This window comes from Haliotis rufescens, unplaced genomic scaffold, assembly GCF_023055435.1.
Source record: "Haliotis rufescens isolate VD_foot unplaced genomic scaffold, xgHalRufe1.0.p SCAF_29, whole genome shotgun sequence".
NCBI classification, from domain to species: domain Eukaryota; kingdom Metazoa; phylum Mollusca; class Gastropoda; order Lepetellida; family Haliotidae; genus Haliotis; species Haliotis rufescens.
The window spans coordinates 2314686-2331671 of record NW_025963990.1 but is presented as its reverse complement, the minus strand read 5'-3'; the positions used below and the strand labels follow the sequence as shown (position 1 = coordinate 2331671).

The 16986-nt window shown below is 39.0% G+C and overlaps 1 protein-coding gene across 1 annotated transcript in view; it reads right to left on the bottom strand.

The window, feature by feature from the left end:
* LOC124137717 (BTB/POZ domain-containing protein 6-like) overlaps positions 1–16986 on the bottom strand; it is a 73997-nt gene that overhangs the window by 33507 nt on the left and 23504 nt on the right. The window lies entirely within an intron of this gene.

Genomic DNA, 16986 nt, shown 5'->3' with positions numbered 1-16986 from the left:
GCGCCACCTAGTGAGATATAATGGAAGAAGACCAACCGAGAGTTAAATCTTGACATACTCCGGTGCCATCTGCAGAACCTTGGTTAGCAAAGGCACAGTGATTTATGAGAGTTTATGTGAGTCGGATTTTACGCCGCCTTAGCAATATTACAGCAATATCACGGCGGGGGATTCCCACATTGTGCCTATGATATGCAGAGAATCGAACCTGGACTTTCGGCACGAGGAGCGAACGCTTTTACCACTGGGCAACGCCAGCGGCCTTGATCATATGATCATATCATCACCATCACCATCATCATCATCACCATCACCATCACCATCATCATCATCATCATCACCATCATCATCGCCGTCACCGTCATTATCATCACCACCACCATCAGCATCAGCATCGCCACCGGTATCGTTATCACAGGTATATACGGTACTCCACACAGAGATTAACGAAGGGCATCTATTTGATCAGGGGTTAGTTAAATATCTATAACAGCTGTGGGTCAGTATATCCAGTTTCTGTCAGTGCAGAAAAATACCAAGTCGGTCAGCTGTGAACACGGTTCTTCAGCATCAGACATCAGCTGTCCTTGACACGCACATTTCAGCGCATTTGAAGCTTCTGAGAATGCCCCCTGCAGAGTTCGACGAACATTCTGTGTGTGTGAGAACGGGGGGATAGATGATGGATTTAACAACAAGTAAGGTCATCTTGAGCGGGACGGTTTTCGTAGGATATAGATGGATTAGCATATGAACTATGATTCTCTTTAGGTAGAAAAAGATCCACGATGTTCGACCTGGTAGAAGTGTGTAATCAAACCGCATAGCATTGGTATTTGATTGACTGTGGCGTCAAAACAAACTCATTCATGTACTTGATCTGAATGTTCATCTTAATTGTTATGGATAGTCACGGAGCCGTGATCCAGAGAACAGGGTGTCATTAGATAAAAAATGAAGTAATAATAGGATTACCAGAAAAACGGGGTACAACACCCAAGCCAATAACCTCCCCTCAGGAACACCAGAGTAAGTCAGTACAAGATTGAAAACTGCCCAATAAGTATATATGAAACTATCTCGTAGTATAAATGTTGCAAGAAATTGTATTTCCAAAGACATCACGATACAGTTTTTTTACGATGCATCACGTCTGCACCAGCGCTTGATAACAGCCTTGTGATTTTGGTGTTTCAGTAGTTTAAATTGCTGTTCTTGATGTTGTTGAATAAACTTTGATACTATGAACAATATAAGGTTATATGAGAGTATGACTTTAGAATGGTAACATGCGTTAATGTATATCTGATATAAATATATATATATATATAATAGGATGACATAAATAGAACAATGAGTAGTACGTCCAGATTAGTGTATAGGCAACATTTAAAAGTAGATGAAAGAACACAATCGTCCGGAATACAATGTATAATTCTAGTGCACTTCCATGGGACTATATAGCACACAATAAGCTTTCGGGTCCCGTTTAGGTCGGTTTGGGTGGCAGCTTAGATATCCATAGAGTAGGTTCATCTCGGAATCTCCCATATAACTGGGGCTCCTCTTCAATTTAAATGGAGTTACTTGTTTCTTTCAAAACTATACAGTTTTAGAGACTAAGCATTAGTCTGAATAGATATCACCAGTTTGGAATTTGAAACTAATCTGTTTACAGTAACAGAACACTGTTTAAGTGTCAAGTACAAATGAGAAAGTGGAATCCCGTCAATTAGGCGGACGAAACTTAAAACTATTAATAAACATTAAAATAAGCAATATCGGGAAAATGTATATGCATATACTATCTGGCAATAAACACCAAGATCACCTTCTACAAAAATAAGTTTTAAAAGCTGGTTGATATTCTTTTGCGTTTTTGACGATTATATAACTTTCGAAAGTATAAATCCTTTTCCTATACTCAGACGTTCCTGAGGCTTGCGCTTTCCTAATTATTTTGACTAAAATTATTACCGTTATCATTGTTAATGGGAAATACGCGCCGATCAAGTACGTGCCATAAATTAAAGCGACACTGTACGATTCCGAACTCATCACGAGACTGTGTTTATGAATCACTGTCAAATAGTGGTGACATATAGTGGAAACACAATACGCGAAATCGCGCATGCACAGAAGGGAAAATTTGGACAAGGCATTAAGCAATCCGCATGCGCAGAACGATTGATTTCAGTACTTCCGCTAAGTGCTTCGAGTACAGCGTCAAACTCGGTCCTGTAATGTAACACGCGAGAACTGACCAATGAAATCTGAGAAGTAGGAATACCGGTAGACGCTGTTGATTGATTGACAATGCCAATCAAGAAAGGGAGGAGCTTGATGATATCGTTCTCTCCCAGTAAATTCCGATGTCAAATAACGATGTTATTTGGACGGAAAAACGATGGTTTGAAAGCGTCCAAATAACGTTGTTTTTCCGTCCAATGACCATATACGGAAAAAAACGACTTTTTCGTGTTTGCAGTGTAAAATATTCAAATGTTTAATTACTTCATTATATCTTCCGGGTTAAGCCCTTGTTTGATGAGCATATCTTTCGTTGCCATTGCTAATCCAATATCTAGAATCATCATACCGATATCATAACCATTAAAATCTAGCTTGGGAGGTGTGGCTTTAGTAATCATTTTAGCCATATGGGCATAGCCAATGGCCAAGCCGGTGACCACTGCTGAATGATACGTTGCGTTTTCCAACATTTTACCGTCTGTAACTGGAGTAGTCATGCTTCTTATAGCATTATATGGGGGCTAACCTCTAATTGAACTTGTTGTTGTGACATCATGGGTGACGTTTTCTCTTCTCCGGTCTTATAAAACAACCATACAGCCATTTAGCAACAACTCCTACTAGTGCCCATGTTTTAATCGGATCAACATTGGAATTATTCATTAGTTTCGCTTTGCGAGCGAGTCCTCCCATTCTCCTGCAGATATTTTTTTTTGGTTTTTCCTCGTAACTCTGGGTTTTAGTATTTTCTCATTCACAATCTGTGGTTCCTCATTCACTCGTTGTTCCGCAATCGGGGTTATTATTTCCTCGTTCACAATCTGTGTTGGTGTCACTTGTTGAGTCTCCATTATTATTAAGTGTGCACTTATGTTTAAATTGACAATACCTAGCCGTTATTAAAGCTGTGGTGAGTGGAGCTAAGAACATTCCGTATCTATGATAAAACTCACAGCTCACTGAGCTTATAGCATGTTCTATGAATGGGTCTTTCTCGAGAGATTCGCATAAATACATGCGATGTTCTGCCAGGATAGGGAGAAACGTACTAGCTACGACTGTGTATAGTTGTAATATAGCCGACCCTATCGTTCTAGTCATGGTAGCTCCCAGTCTAGACTCGTAACCCGCGTACAGTTTTTCAATTTCTTCGTCAGTCATGTTATCAATTTTTTTGATGGCATAAATTTCCCCCAAATATCGGGAATATTTTCCACCGGCTACCAAAGCGGTGAGTCTTTCTCTATGTTTATCTAAAGATTTATCTGTAACTACTTCTGCATGTTGATCAGGCTCATCTTTGAGCATTTGTTTGATGAGTTTCCAATAATTTATAGTTTCCATAATGTAATACCTAAGGAGATATTTAAGTCTAACATAATATAATATGGCATATCCAATACAACCTGTAATAATGAACTGTTGCGAAAGAATGAGAATTTCAAACCACATTATGTCATATTAACCGCTTATGTTCAATTTATCGTGTTTTTTCCCTATAATTGCCATATTTGCTATAATTTTGCCACCTTTTTGCTATATTTGCTATAATTTTGCCACATTTTGCCACATTTTGCTATAATTTTGCCACATTTTGCTATAATTTTGCTAAGCAGTTGCCATAATTTTGCTTAGCAGTTGCCATAATTTTGCTTAGCAGTTGCTATATTTACTATAATTTTGTTTAGCAGTTGCTATAATTTGTTAAGCAATTGCATAAGCAGCTGGTTGATCGGTTTTTAATACGAGTTTAAAGTGCTTCGTTGCCGCTAACAGTTTTCTGACCTTATCTCGGTCGAGCTTGGTATAAATAAACATTCCTCGAATGAATCTCGGTCTTTGCAATGAAACAGTGCTACCCATTTGGTCTGCTCTCTGAGATCTTTCAGGACAGAGCTGTATTTTTGAGTAAGTACCCAAACGCTATGGTGAGTATGCCATCCGGAGAATGCTAAATACCAAAGCATATCTTTCTTTACTCGCGCTGCAGTCGTCTATTACAAAAAGGGTTGATTCTCCTTTGTATTTTTCGTGACATTCTCGTAAACAGTCTTGTAAACGATCGCCTGGATCGACTCTGAGTACCCCCTCGTCATTCATTACCCAATCTCTCGATAGGTATGTTTTATTAACGCTTATAGTCGGACATTGAATAATAATATGATCGAAAACGTCCCGATAGTGACTTTGTAAAATATCTAGAATAAAAGCTGTTTTTCCACAACCCATTTGCCCGCATATGATAGCGCAGTGTGGTTCTATAGGTAAAAGATTATCAATAGATTGCTTGCACGAATCTTCCATTCTGTATATTAAGTTGCGCATCCATAATCACGTACAAATATATGTTTAATTTACCGGGCAATTCCTGGAGCTTCGTTATCTGTATAGTGACACCCTCGCTAGCATTTTCTATTCTCCTCCCACTGCCGTGTAGTTGGTCATCGTCCGTTGTTCACATGTCGAGCCATAGCGCGTACTTGGTGGTGAGGTATTCATCCATCGATACACACCCGAGAGACAGATCTTTCACGACCTTGTTAACATCTGGGCTTCGTTTTATAGCAGGAAGTTTTTTAATCTCATCCCATTGTTGATACGCTAGCATTCCTTGGCTATATAGTTGATTAGGAACGCCCTGGATAGTCAATTCTACTTTTGTAATCTTGGGATTGTAGAACTTCTCGGTATTTCTTTTAAATGCATCGAAGGGGTCCTCGAACAACATTAAATACCCTTCAACGATCTCGTGGGGACGTTTAGATTGATATTCCACGTCATATATTTTTTGTCCCTCGTGATCTTTTTGTTGTCACAGCACGCGATCGTACAAAATGGCTAAACTTCCGGTATACTGGTTACAAATTTGTCTGGCTAATTCGGGATCTGTTATCATATCGTACTCCAGCGAGATATTGTCAATGGAATAGCTAGCATCTTCAGCAGCTCTGATTACTCTACTGTAGTCATTAAAAGTGAGTTCATATTCTAACCTATCGCCTAGGGATGCTTGATAAAAGGGCATGTGGGAATCTAAAAATTCAAAGTCTAGGGGAATATAGAATCGGTTACCTAATATGTCGGCAACGGCCTGATCTTTTACGACGGTACCATCACCACTAGAAGCATCTACACGCAGTCTCAATGTGTTCCGATTACAAATACCTTGGTACTGTAAGTTTTCCCGCTCTTTATCCGTTCTCCAGAGATCCATGTAACAATAGTATACATCGCCAATATTCAAAACCTCATTACCGCTAATTTTAATCGTGATTTTCTTAACAATAGCACGACCTATGTTCTGAACGGGCTCCCTGTTAACATCGGTAGAAGTCAAAATAATCATAAATGCTAGTCGGACAGTTCCCGGAACTAACACATCGTGTGCGCCGAGATTAGGAAAGCGAACCAGAAGCTTTTGATTCTGATCGATGGTACTCGGGTTCTTAGTTATAGTTACAGACTGACGAATTACTTTGACCCCTAATGGATCTCGAAGTCTACGTTGTGGGTTTAACTTGCGTCCGTATTGCGAAGACATTGTTATATTGAAATTATATAACCATATGTTTAATATAAAAATGGATGATTTTAATCTAGATGATTTTGATAACCCGAGTACAATCGAAGAGGGTACTGATGAAACCAGCTTTGGTGGCATGAAGCTTAACGATGAACTTTTACAATCAACCGTCAATGATTTTAACGATAACTTTAAAGATGTTAGTCCTATTGTTCGTGACTATTCAAAGTTTGAGATAGATAGTAAAGGAATATTGCGACTGCGTGGCTCTCCGGATATTGATCTTATGGATTATCGTACTCGTAAGCCCCTAGCTTTGTCTACAATAGTCAGTAAACACAGCATCAGCACTGTTCATGATGAATTAGGTTTTGTAGACTACTCACAAGGAGAAAAACTGTCCGCGAAGACTACTAAGGTTCTTAGGACTGTGCTTGATGAACTAGGTACCATAGATAATTTGGAAGCTTCCTCGAAGGCAGCCTCGGACGGACTCCGAGAAATCTTGGATACCTATTACGATAATTCCACGTTACAGGTACCATCGGAGTTCAGTATTAGGGAATTACGAGGTCTTGACAAGGCAATGCAAACAATGCGGGGAGAACTCATAAATAATATAGCCAAGCTATCCGAAATCAACAAGCATATAGCTTATGAGAAAACAAAACTTGAACAGGCGGGCGATGAGTTCAGTAGACGCTGCGTAGCAGAAAGATTGTGTAACTTAGAAGAGGAAAGATCGGCCCGCCTCGAAGCTGCTTCCAGTAATAGAAAAGCACTTCGTTCACAAATCAGTCGAATTCGAGAAACTATCGATCAAGTCCTCAACGATGACACTACACTAGCCGATAAAATTAAAACATTGTTCAGAGAACAGGGAATAACAATTGTCAGTATTTTAACCGCGTTGGGATTTATTATATCGACTTTGACTCTCGCGTTAACCGGTGGCAGTACAGGTGGTAGTGGCGGATCACAACCTACTGATAGGGATGGTATAAAAGAGTGGAAAAAAAGCATTTAAAAGCATTAGGTTCAGCACTGGGAAAGCTCGCTGAGTAAGCCGCGGCTGCACTTTCCGGTATAATAGGGAGTATTGTTTCCTGGCACTTGAATTTCTTAGCTAAGACCACCACTTGGTTTAGTCACAAACTTGTGGGCACTGATCGTAGCAATTGCAGGGCTGGTGTACGTATCCGCTAAGAACTATTTAACCAAATTAGTAAACCAGCAGCGACTCCACCTAATACAAGCGCTGTTTTTTCATTGATATGTTGTTGATTTTTAGCCGCAATATGCGTTGGTACTTGTGGTTGTGCGTCAGTAGGAGCGATAGTAGATAACTGTGGCTTGACTATTCCCGTTTCACCTGTGTTTGTTGGCGTTATTAATTCGGTGTTAATATCTGAATTTATACCTGGTTTTTGTTGATCGGTAGCAATAACAATTTTATTATTATAGCCTATCACTTGACCGATCTTAAGTTCCATAATACTCGGAGACATGTATAGTCCAGGTGCATAAACATGGTCCACTTTGGATTGAGCGTACTGTAATACATCTTGATAATGCTTTATAGACGATGGTATGTCAACTGGTGAATTAATGGTGTCCTCCACGTTTACGACAAACTGTTTTTGCGCATTGAGCGCTGTCCCAGAACCGATAATGGACGTTCGTGTTTGCGATTGTGCACCGAGAATTGCCCGTACATAAGTTCTTATTGATTCATTAACCCTTACAAATCCTGGGTTAGTAAAATTATTTTCCATTTTATCATTAAGAAATTCATTCAAAGCGTTCCCAGGATCATTCAGTTGAATAAATTTTGTAACAAATATAAACTAAACCACTCTTAAAACTCATAATATCCCCTCTCCAATCGTTACTCGAAAGTTCCCAGTCTTTATACCAATGATGGGTTTTTAGAAAATAATCATACATTCTTATGTAAAGTTTGCTGGTATGCAACAACATAAACGCATTAAATGGACCTTTATTTAAATAAATCATCGCTATCTTCTTTGACGGTTATTTCCCCTGTGTAAGGAACACCTAGACCATGGTTTGCTCCTTTAACAAGCCAATCTTTACTCGTAGAAATATTAAATTCCTGACAAATACGCTCATACGCGAACCTATTGTACGGATTATTTGTGGAATTCCATGCTCGATCCTGCGGTAATGGAGCACTAATTTCTTTAAGTATACGTCTAATCTGATAGTACACGTGAAATGTTATAACAGACTTATTTAGTTCAAATCCTGGGGAATAAAGAGATACGCCACATCCCGTTGTGGCACACCATATGCCAAAGTTTAACTGATTCTGCCCAAATTGCATCGGATTGTGAAACCAATCTTGCCCCATATTATCGCTAGTTGCCGTGACCCTGTATTTTTCAAAGATATCAGGGAATTTAACGAAAAACTCAGCACCAGAGGCAGTTACTAAAATCGACTGATTAGTAATGTATCTCGATTTCATATTTAAATTATGATATAGTATCATTGTATATTTAATATGTATGTTACACTCACGGGAATAACAAATGGTCAGTCTATTCAACTGCTTCATACTATCGATAACTCGGATGGTCAACTCGAAGTGGCTCTATGCGATGTAACGTATTACCCGCGGTGGACCAATATAAATGGTCAACTCGAAGTCGCTCTATGCGATGTAACGTATTACCCGCGGTGGACCAATATAAGTGCTGCAAGATATAATAATGAGACAGTAATAAATAGTAAACAATACATTATACCTGATGGGTATTACAGCGTCTGCTCACTCAATGATGAACTTTTAAGCCTAATGGAATTAGTCTCACACAAAATGAGTCGAATGGGATGCTGATTTTAAACGCTGGAGAAAAGGATGTAAAGCTTTACGAGACCTTAGCAATTACCCTTGGATATGCAGATGGAGATATAACAGTACTCAAGACATAAGCACAGGGGGTTAAATTACCCGATTTAGTTCCCTATAAAGAGTTGTGCATCCATCTTGATCAGATCAGTACGACAGATACTATTCAACTAGAAAGTCCTTCAACTCTGCTCAGATCTGTTCCAGTTAAAGATGAAAAATATAATAGTGGTAGAACGGAATCTTTCTCAACATTACAATATAAAAAATTAAAGCGTGGTATAATTTCAGACCTCAAAATTTCTGTATTAGATGTAAAACACCAACCTGTACATATAGGATACTTAAGTGTAACACTCCATATTATAAATAATGGTTGATTCATCAGGCCCTGGAACACTCAGACAATGTAATACAATTGCGCTTTCCGATCTCGGAGACACAGAAGGATTAGGTAGACCCGGTACCGATGGCAAATTATACGCTTTACACTTACAAGATAATGTATACAAGTGGAAAGAAGTTACATTCACGGGTAATCTAGAAGATTTAAGCGATGTCGACGTTAGTAGACTCCTTAAAAACACTTCGTACAATATTACTCGCAACGACGATAAAAAATGGACTATGGTCGACGCAAAAATCGAGCGGCTATTGAATATCGTCATTACCCCACCGTATGTGATGATGGGTAAAGCACATAATTTAACTAGGATAATAAATAGTGGCATCGTACTCGGGGCTTATATCCCATCAAAACGTAAAAGTGTGTTAGTCTCTCCCCTGCCAGAAGACCCAGGTCATATGTTATTTAGTCATCCGGCCGTAAAAAATGTTAGTTTAAATTTGGTTACTGAATTCAATGATATTAAAGTTAACTTGAGTGCAATACCTAATATTTCTACGCTTATTATTGAAGTCTTGTTCGGAGATGCACCTGAAGATGCCTTCGAAATATTACCAGGACTATCGATTAAATAGCTCAAGAAACACGAGCGTCAACGTTGCAGTATTATTCATAATGGAGCTTCACCCGTTGCAACCCTTGAGGGGGTCCAAATTATTAAAAGTGACAGCATTTCTCTCACTAAGATATTCTTGCCGTATAATATTCATTTAATAAGGTTGATGTATACTCTCAAAACATTTAAACAAGATCAATTAAAGACTATTATATGACCGTAATATACACTATGGGTTTATATCCGGCGCTCGATGAGGCATTTGAAAAGATGGATACTGTTGATGGATTTCAATTACATCAAATAAGCAACATAAAACATCAAATAGAGAAGGAGAGGGAGTTGAGACTTGGATTGTATAATAAGTATCGCAGAGCCGTGAATGCTCTGGACGGAGTTGACACCGAGCTTGTAACATCTGGCATGGGACTCGGTGTAGCAGGTGTTGGTTTATTATCAACTATAATCGCCGCGCCTATCGTACTTGGCATGGAAATAGCCGCTGGAGTCTTGGGACTGGCAGGAATAATGTTAAAATTCATTTCTCGTAAGTTGCAAAAGAAAGCATTAAAACACGATAAGATTCGGATACTCGCCGAAGCAAAGTTGAACAGCATTGAGGATCATAATCCGACAGCAATGGCTGATTGTAAGATATCCGTGGATGAGTTTCGTTTAGTGTTGTCAGAACTCACCAAATACAACGTAATGAAGCAGGAGATTCGATCAAAATCTAGTAAGACCAGTGGTATTAGCGACGACGAGAAAAAAAGTTCATAGAACAGGGGAGACAACAAGCGCGTCAATTATTCCGTGCCAAAACCAAAGAACTGGATGGAGATTAAAAATAGATTGCTTACTATCATTAGATCACATTTAGACAAATGGATACATAAATATATAATAATGGAGAATTACAACATTTATGTTCATGGACAAAATTATTATATCAGTAATGTCCAACCAACAAATGAAGAACACACTAATTTATATTAGTAAACCAAACAAATACGATCATCAATTACCAAGAAGAGTATATAATCTGGCCTACTTGTAAAATAATAGAGAATATTTTTGTATAAATGTAGTATCATAGAAGCATTGATTGGCTCCAGGTAGTGGTGAGCTAGAGCCAATTTATCATGCGATCGTTGAATCACATCATCATTTACGCATAAAAAATGCCACCTGTAGTGGTGGTAAAGGTTTATAAATCCAGCTCCAGTGGGGTTGCGGCAGAACCATCATTACCTATACTACTCTCGAATGTATGGAAATGACGTTGTGATAAAACAATGTTTTTTCATGAAACAAAGCAAGCCTTGTTCTTCATTGGTCTTTGCGATTATTCTAGTAGCTAGTTTATATTATGTGTAAAGGAAGTCAGTGTCAGTGCGATATTTTAGTAGCGGTTTATTGTTTCTCCTCGTTCGTGGTTAGTACTTTTTAGCTCCCTTGGGGTATGTAGCGAGTACCATGCTTTCGGGTGAGAAAGGCCTTTGTTTATCCGCATTCCGTCAAGATGTGTTACGGATTTCAGGGGATTGGATAACTGTGAGTTTCTCTATATTAGAAATTCTGTAAAATAAACATCATGAACACTCAGTTTCTCCGTTCAGAGTTATAGAAAACATTACAGTGAAACATCGATTGAGTGGAAAGAACTTTTATCGGGATTAAGTTGAATTTCAATAGAGTCAGCATGGATATGAATATTGACAATATGAACAATTGTAATGACTTCAGCAGCCGTGCGGCTAAACCTACACAAGAATACACTGATTATAAGATTGAACTATGTGTAAAACGTTTCAAATCTGCACCAGCTGCATGGCGTCGGCAGGCGAGTAGCGTCATGAAGTTAGTATCTGACAGTGGACTGTGTTCAATTCGTGATTGTTTAGAAGACCGTATGGCCACTGTGTGTAGTGAACATGGGAAACTAACTGAATTCAATTATTCTGATGAACATTTGCTTGCAAAATCTGACGAGATTGAATCAAACATTTTGATTTAATTAAATCTGTGAGTGATATCTTTCATCCAGAGAAGCCCCATGTTCTGGCCCCTTGAACGTTCGCTTTGACATCTAAGCTGTGTTGTGTTGGACAGGGCTGGATATAGCCTTGCTCCATGGCTGTAAGAAAAGTCCATGGCTGAAAGAAAAGTCCACGGATTTATAGTAATTATATTCTACTATTAGGCAAGTCTAGATATGTGGATACTCTGTGAACTTAAATTTGGTTTGAGTGAACGGAAATTCGCTGAAAGACTAACTCATCAAAAAGGTTGATTTGTGTCAAAACTGTATGAGACCAAAATTGCTGCTGCAGCCGAAGCTGCATCATTAAAGACTAAACTGATGCTCAGATTAGTGAAGACCCCTAAGCACCATGGTGTCTTGCCGAAGAAGCACCACAAATGTTATACGCCATTGGAATGAACAAGTTCATCATCAGAGAAAAGGTCTAACACTAGGGGATACTGGATCATAGGCTGTAGCTCAGGTGTGTCCTACTAAGTTTTGGAATGTGTTTCGTGTAGGAAACTCAGGAGCACGGCTTAAGTCCAGAAGATGTCAAATCTTCCCATTGATAGTAGTCCAGTAATAAAAAAGTCCAGGTTCAACAAAATTGACGGAAAAGGTTTATTACTGGACTTTGGTGCCTTGATACCTGTGCATTAAAAGAAAAAAACAGTTTACCAAAATCGGACGTGGGGAACCATCCGAAAATAGGTCCAATCCAAGATGGCCACCAACAAAAGTAATAATAGTAAAAAATATGGAACCAATCACAATAAAAACATTTATGGTGAGTCTATCTATATTAGCTTGCCAGGATAAATGCAAAGGAATGTATATTTAACAATTTTGAAGGGAGAATTCACATGGAAATTTACAAAAAATGCTTTAAAATGATGAAAAAGTACATAAATTTGTTAATATCAGTAATTCTTGCAGAACATGAACCGATTTATTATAATGTTGACTTTTTACATATAAAAATTTACAGTTTATTGTCTTCACATAAAAAATCAAGTTAGAAACAAATAAAGTTGAATAAAGCCAAAGTATCCCCTTCTTCAAAATCGGTTCATTCTTATAAAAAACAGAGTCATTAACATCAACATTTGTTTCAAGGAAAATCAAGGGAGATAATCCAATGTCCGGGAAGAAGTCATTTTTCTCAAATGGTATTAGCTTCTCAGAAACTTTGATTAAAAGTTAATTCTGAAGATATCATCAAGACTTTTAGCACAAAAATCATTTGCTATAATCGGAAAAGCAACATTTGTATCTGTACACATGTCAACCATATTTCTATCAGCTGTTCCTATTCGCAGGTGACTATTCTCAACTGAAGGTGTCCTATGTAGATCACAGATAACATCTTGTTTGATATGTATCGAACCAGTTAACCTGGATAAAACCCCAGGATTGTGTGAAATTGACAGCAAAATGGTGCTGTAGCATTAATAACGCAAACAGACTGCACAAATTAGGTGCACCAGACACCAGAAACAACTATAGCCTGTTGGTACACAGACAGTGTCGAAGTATGCATATTAATCCAAAGGCAATCAAAGTAGCTGAAAACTCTTCGATCATATGTTTAAGCTTTACATTTTAAAACTCACTGTTTTCTATGTGGTACTTGTATTGACCAGGATGTTGCATACAAACATCCATATAGAAGTGTACTTCAGCCGTGCGAGGGCTATTGAGTTACTCAAAATACATGTATGTCTGCAACATACTGTGTCAACAGGCAAGATGATTAGGCCAAGAAGGCACAGTCAAGTATCGTGCCCATATACGATCTACCAGCTGAAGAAGCTATCCATCATCATGCTTGTGATAAGAATTTTCGGAGAGGGACAAGTATACCTGCAGCTTATATTGAACATGAGGAGGCTCCACTAAAGAAACGAAGACTTGGTCGACTGAAGTGTATGTCCTAGATGACAGCATTTAAGATTGCCATTTATTACTTGGAAGAGAATGATGATGAAACGATTCCTTTGGACAATTTGCATCACATTATGAAGTCAATGAGTGCACTGAGTGATGATCAACTATACACCACCTCTCAGCTGAAAAGGGAATTCATGAACCACTATGGGAACAAGGTATTCATAACTTTAATCAGGCAACAACCTAACATTGCATCTCTTACTGCACATAAAAATGTTGCAAAGGTGGACAAATCCGACATGGACAGTTTGATTAAAGTTGGGGGAGGATACATTCATACGCAGGTAGAGAACATTCGTGCAATACCAGGCTGGTTATGTAGATCATGACAGCAAAAGGTTTGATGGCACTGACTCAATCCATGCCATGGGCGAGATGGTGAAACAGAGGGTTTCAAGAGTTAAGATGGACTTGGATGATGTTAAAAAAATCATCATTGTTAAACTGTTCTCACAAAGAAATCCAAAGGCAGTGCTGGCGAACATTATCTATCCACCAATTGCTGACTTCTGTCTTGATGAAAAGAATAGCAAACTGGATATTTTGTGGAGTGTGCCACTTCTGTGTGTGTTGACCACTGTGTTCCGGTTGCATGCAGTTGCTCCATTCTGACATTCCATGCATCCCCCAGGAAGAGCTCTGAGATATTCTTGTCGATTATCAACATGACACCAAGTGACGAATCCTGTGTCAGATCAACGCTGGAGTATATTTCAAAACGTGCCAGACGAAATGGAATCACACCGGTTATTACAATCGACCAGCAACTTTGGTGAATTGCATACATGATCATCGAATCACGGCCAGCTGAGAGACCCTTGCATCAAATAGCCCTGGTCTTGGGGGGATTCCATACTTAGATGAGTTTTGTGGGTACAGTTGGGAATCTGATGGTTGGATCTGGGTTAAAGGAGATCATCACTCAAGTATATTCAGAGGGTAGTACAGATCAGATGTTGTCCGGCAAATCAGTGGCACAAGCTGTGCGGGCTCATTTCTTGAGGAACCACTTCTGCAATGCTCTTATCGTGTTATTGTGGTGTTTTTCGACCAAGGATGAGACCCATCATAGAAGAACTGGAAGTGAGATTGGAGTGGATGTGGATTTCACACCAGACATGATTCTGAAAATGAAGAAAAAGCCCTAATGGCAAATGAATGAAACAAACAGAAATTCATCACTCGAAAATCGAAAAAGGTGGGTTTTCAGATTAAACACTCATCCTGAGATGCTGACTATGACATTGCAATGTCTGCCTGTACACTGGCTAAAACACAGCCTATGGTAGTGGTAGGGAATGACACTGACCTTCTCATCCTGTTGCAATATCACTTCAGACCCGATACTATGAGGCCATCTATCTTCAGACAAGTACAAAGATGATTGACATCTTCATCCTACAGATGATCCTTGATCCTAATCTCAGCCATTCTTTGCTCTTTGTACATGCATTGTCAGGGACCGACACAACATCGAGGCCATATGGCATAGGGATGGTCTCAGGAATATTCAAAGGTTTTCATGGTGACAGGTGGAAACCATGCAGAAATCGAGCAGGCTGGTAATCAGGCACTCCCAATCCTCTACGGATGTATGTCTTGGATTTGAATTCTGAATATGTGACAAAATTCACTGAGAAGGTATGTATCAAGCTCAAATTACCTACCCCTTCGACACCTTCCACCAACATCAGATGCTGCAAGATTTCCCAGCCAACGAGTCTGACTCCAAGTGCAGACCTGGCTAGGCAACAATATGGATGCGACAGAATGGGGCTGGACGCTTCACAAGAGCAACAAGGGCACTATATTGAAACCAATCACAAGGCACCAAGCTGTCACTCCTAAATTTCTGTTGAAAATAATCAGATACAATTGCACTAAAAAGTGTGATGAAAACAAATGCGCATGCAGAAAAAATTGTCTACAATTGTACCTCAGCATGTGGACAATGCAAAGGGATGACTTGTTCAAATGGACCAAGTCATGACTTTTCTAACATTACTGAATAATCGTCTCTTCATGTCCAGTATATGAGTGTGAATATAAAGACTGTCTTGAACTTTAGACATTTAAATTGATAGTAAGTTTGACCTGTAAACTGTAGTATTTGCAGGGTTATTCCCTCTTTATAAGCCCATGTTAAGTATTTTGTAGTCCGATATGGAACAATTGCATTTTTTTCACATTTCGGGCAGCTGTAATTTATTTCTGTGTAAGATTTCACTTCAAAATTGTTAAATATATATTCCCCCGTCTTGATCCTATGAAGTTGATTATAAATAGAGTCATCATCCATGTTTAGATATTGATTGATGTTTTTTGTATTGATAGCGGCCATCTTGGATTTGACCTATTTTGGGTGTTTCCCCAAGTCAAATTTTGGTAAACTATTTTTTTAAAAGTACACCTATCAAGACAGTGAAATGTGTTAAAAAACCTTTTCCGTCATTTTTGTTGGACCTTCATGAAAAATAAACCTATAATTACCGGACTATAGGACAGAAGAAGCTCCTCCATTTTCATTCTGTGCAGTAGCCTGTTTCGGACCCTTTATATAAAGGAAGGGAGAAAGGAGTTGAAGCGATTCGGTGTTCTGTACACATGCCTGTGTTGCCGAGCAATACACATAGAGACTGTTGTGTCAATGAATACAGACTCATTTATCAACGCCCTTAGACGCTTTATGTCAGTGCGTGGTCTGATCCGTCAACTAAGATGCGATCAAGGTACTAACTTTGTGCAAAGACCGAACTGTATGTTGTTCTAACAAATCTTGATCAAAGAAAAGTGAGACAATTCCTATTGCAGAGAGATTGTAATTTCTTTGAGTTCAAGTTTAACCCACCATATGCAAGCCATATGGGTGGTGTCTGGGAGAGGCAGATTAGAACTGCAAGAAATGTCATATCTGCTTTACTTCATGGATCACAGTTGGATGATGAATCCCTCTGTACTGTGATGTGTGAAACTGCTGCCTTTGTAAACAGCAGACCCTTAACACTCCTCGGATCCGCCCTCTCCAGAATCCTCCGACACTAAATAACCTTCTTACCTTGAAGTCTAAGGTAATCCCTCCACCACCTGGAACATTCATTAAGGAGGACATGTTTTCCAGGAAGCGATGGCACAGAGTTAAATACATCGCTAATGAATACCGGAGTCGTTGGGGGAAAGATTATCTGCAAAGTCTTCAGTTGTGGCTGAAGTGGACTGCCCCATGTAGAAATCTTTCTGTTAACGACATCGTGGTAATCAAGGACGACAATATTTCATTGGAAACTTGGACGCATCTCAGAAGTGTACATTAGTGAAGATTGTCTAGTGAGAACTGTGAAAGTAGACTGTGGTGTATCAAACTTTGTGAGACCAGTTCACAAACTTGTGCTTCTCTTAG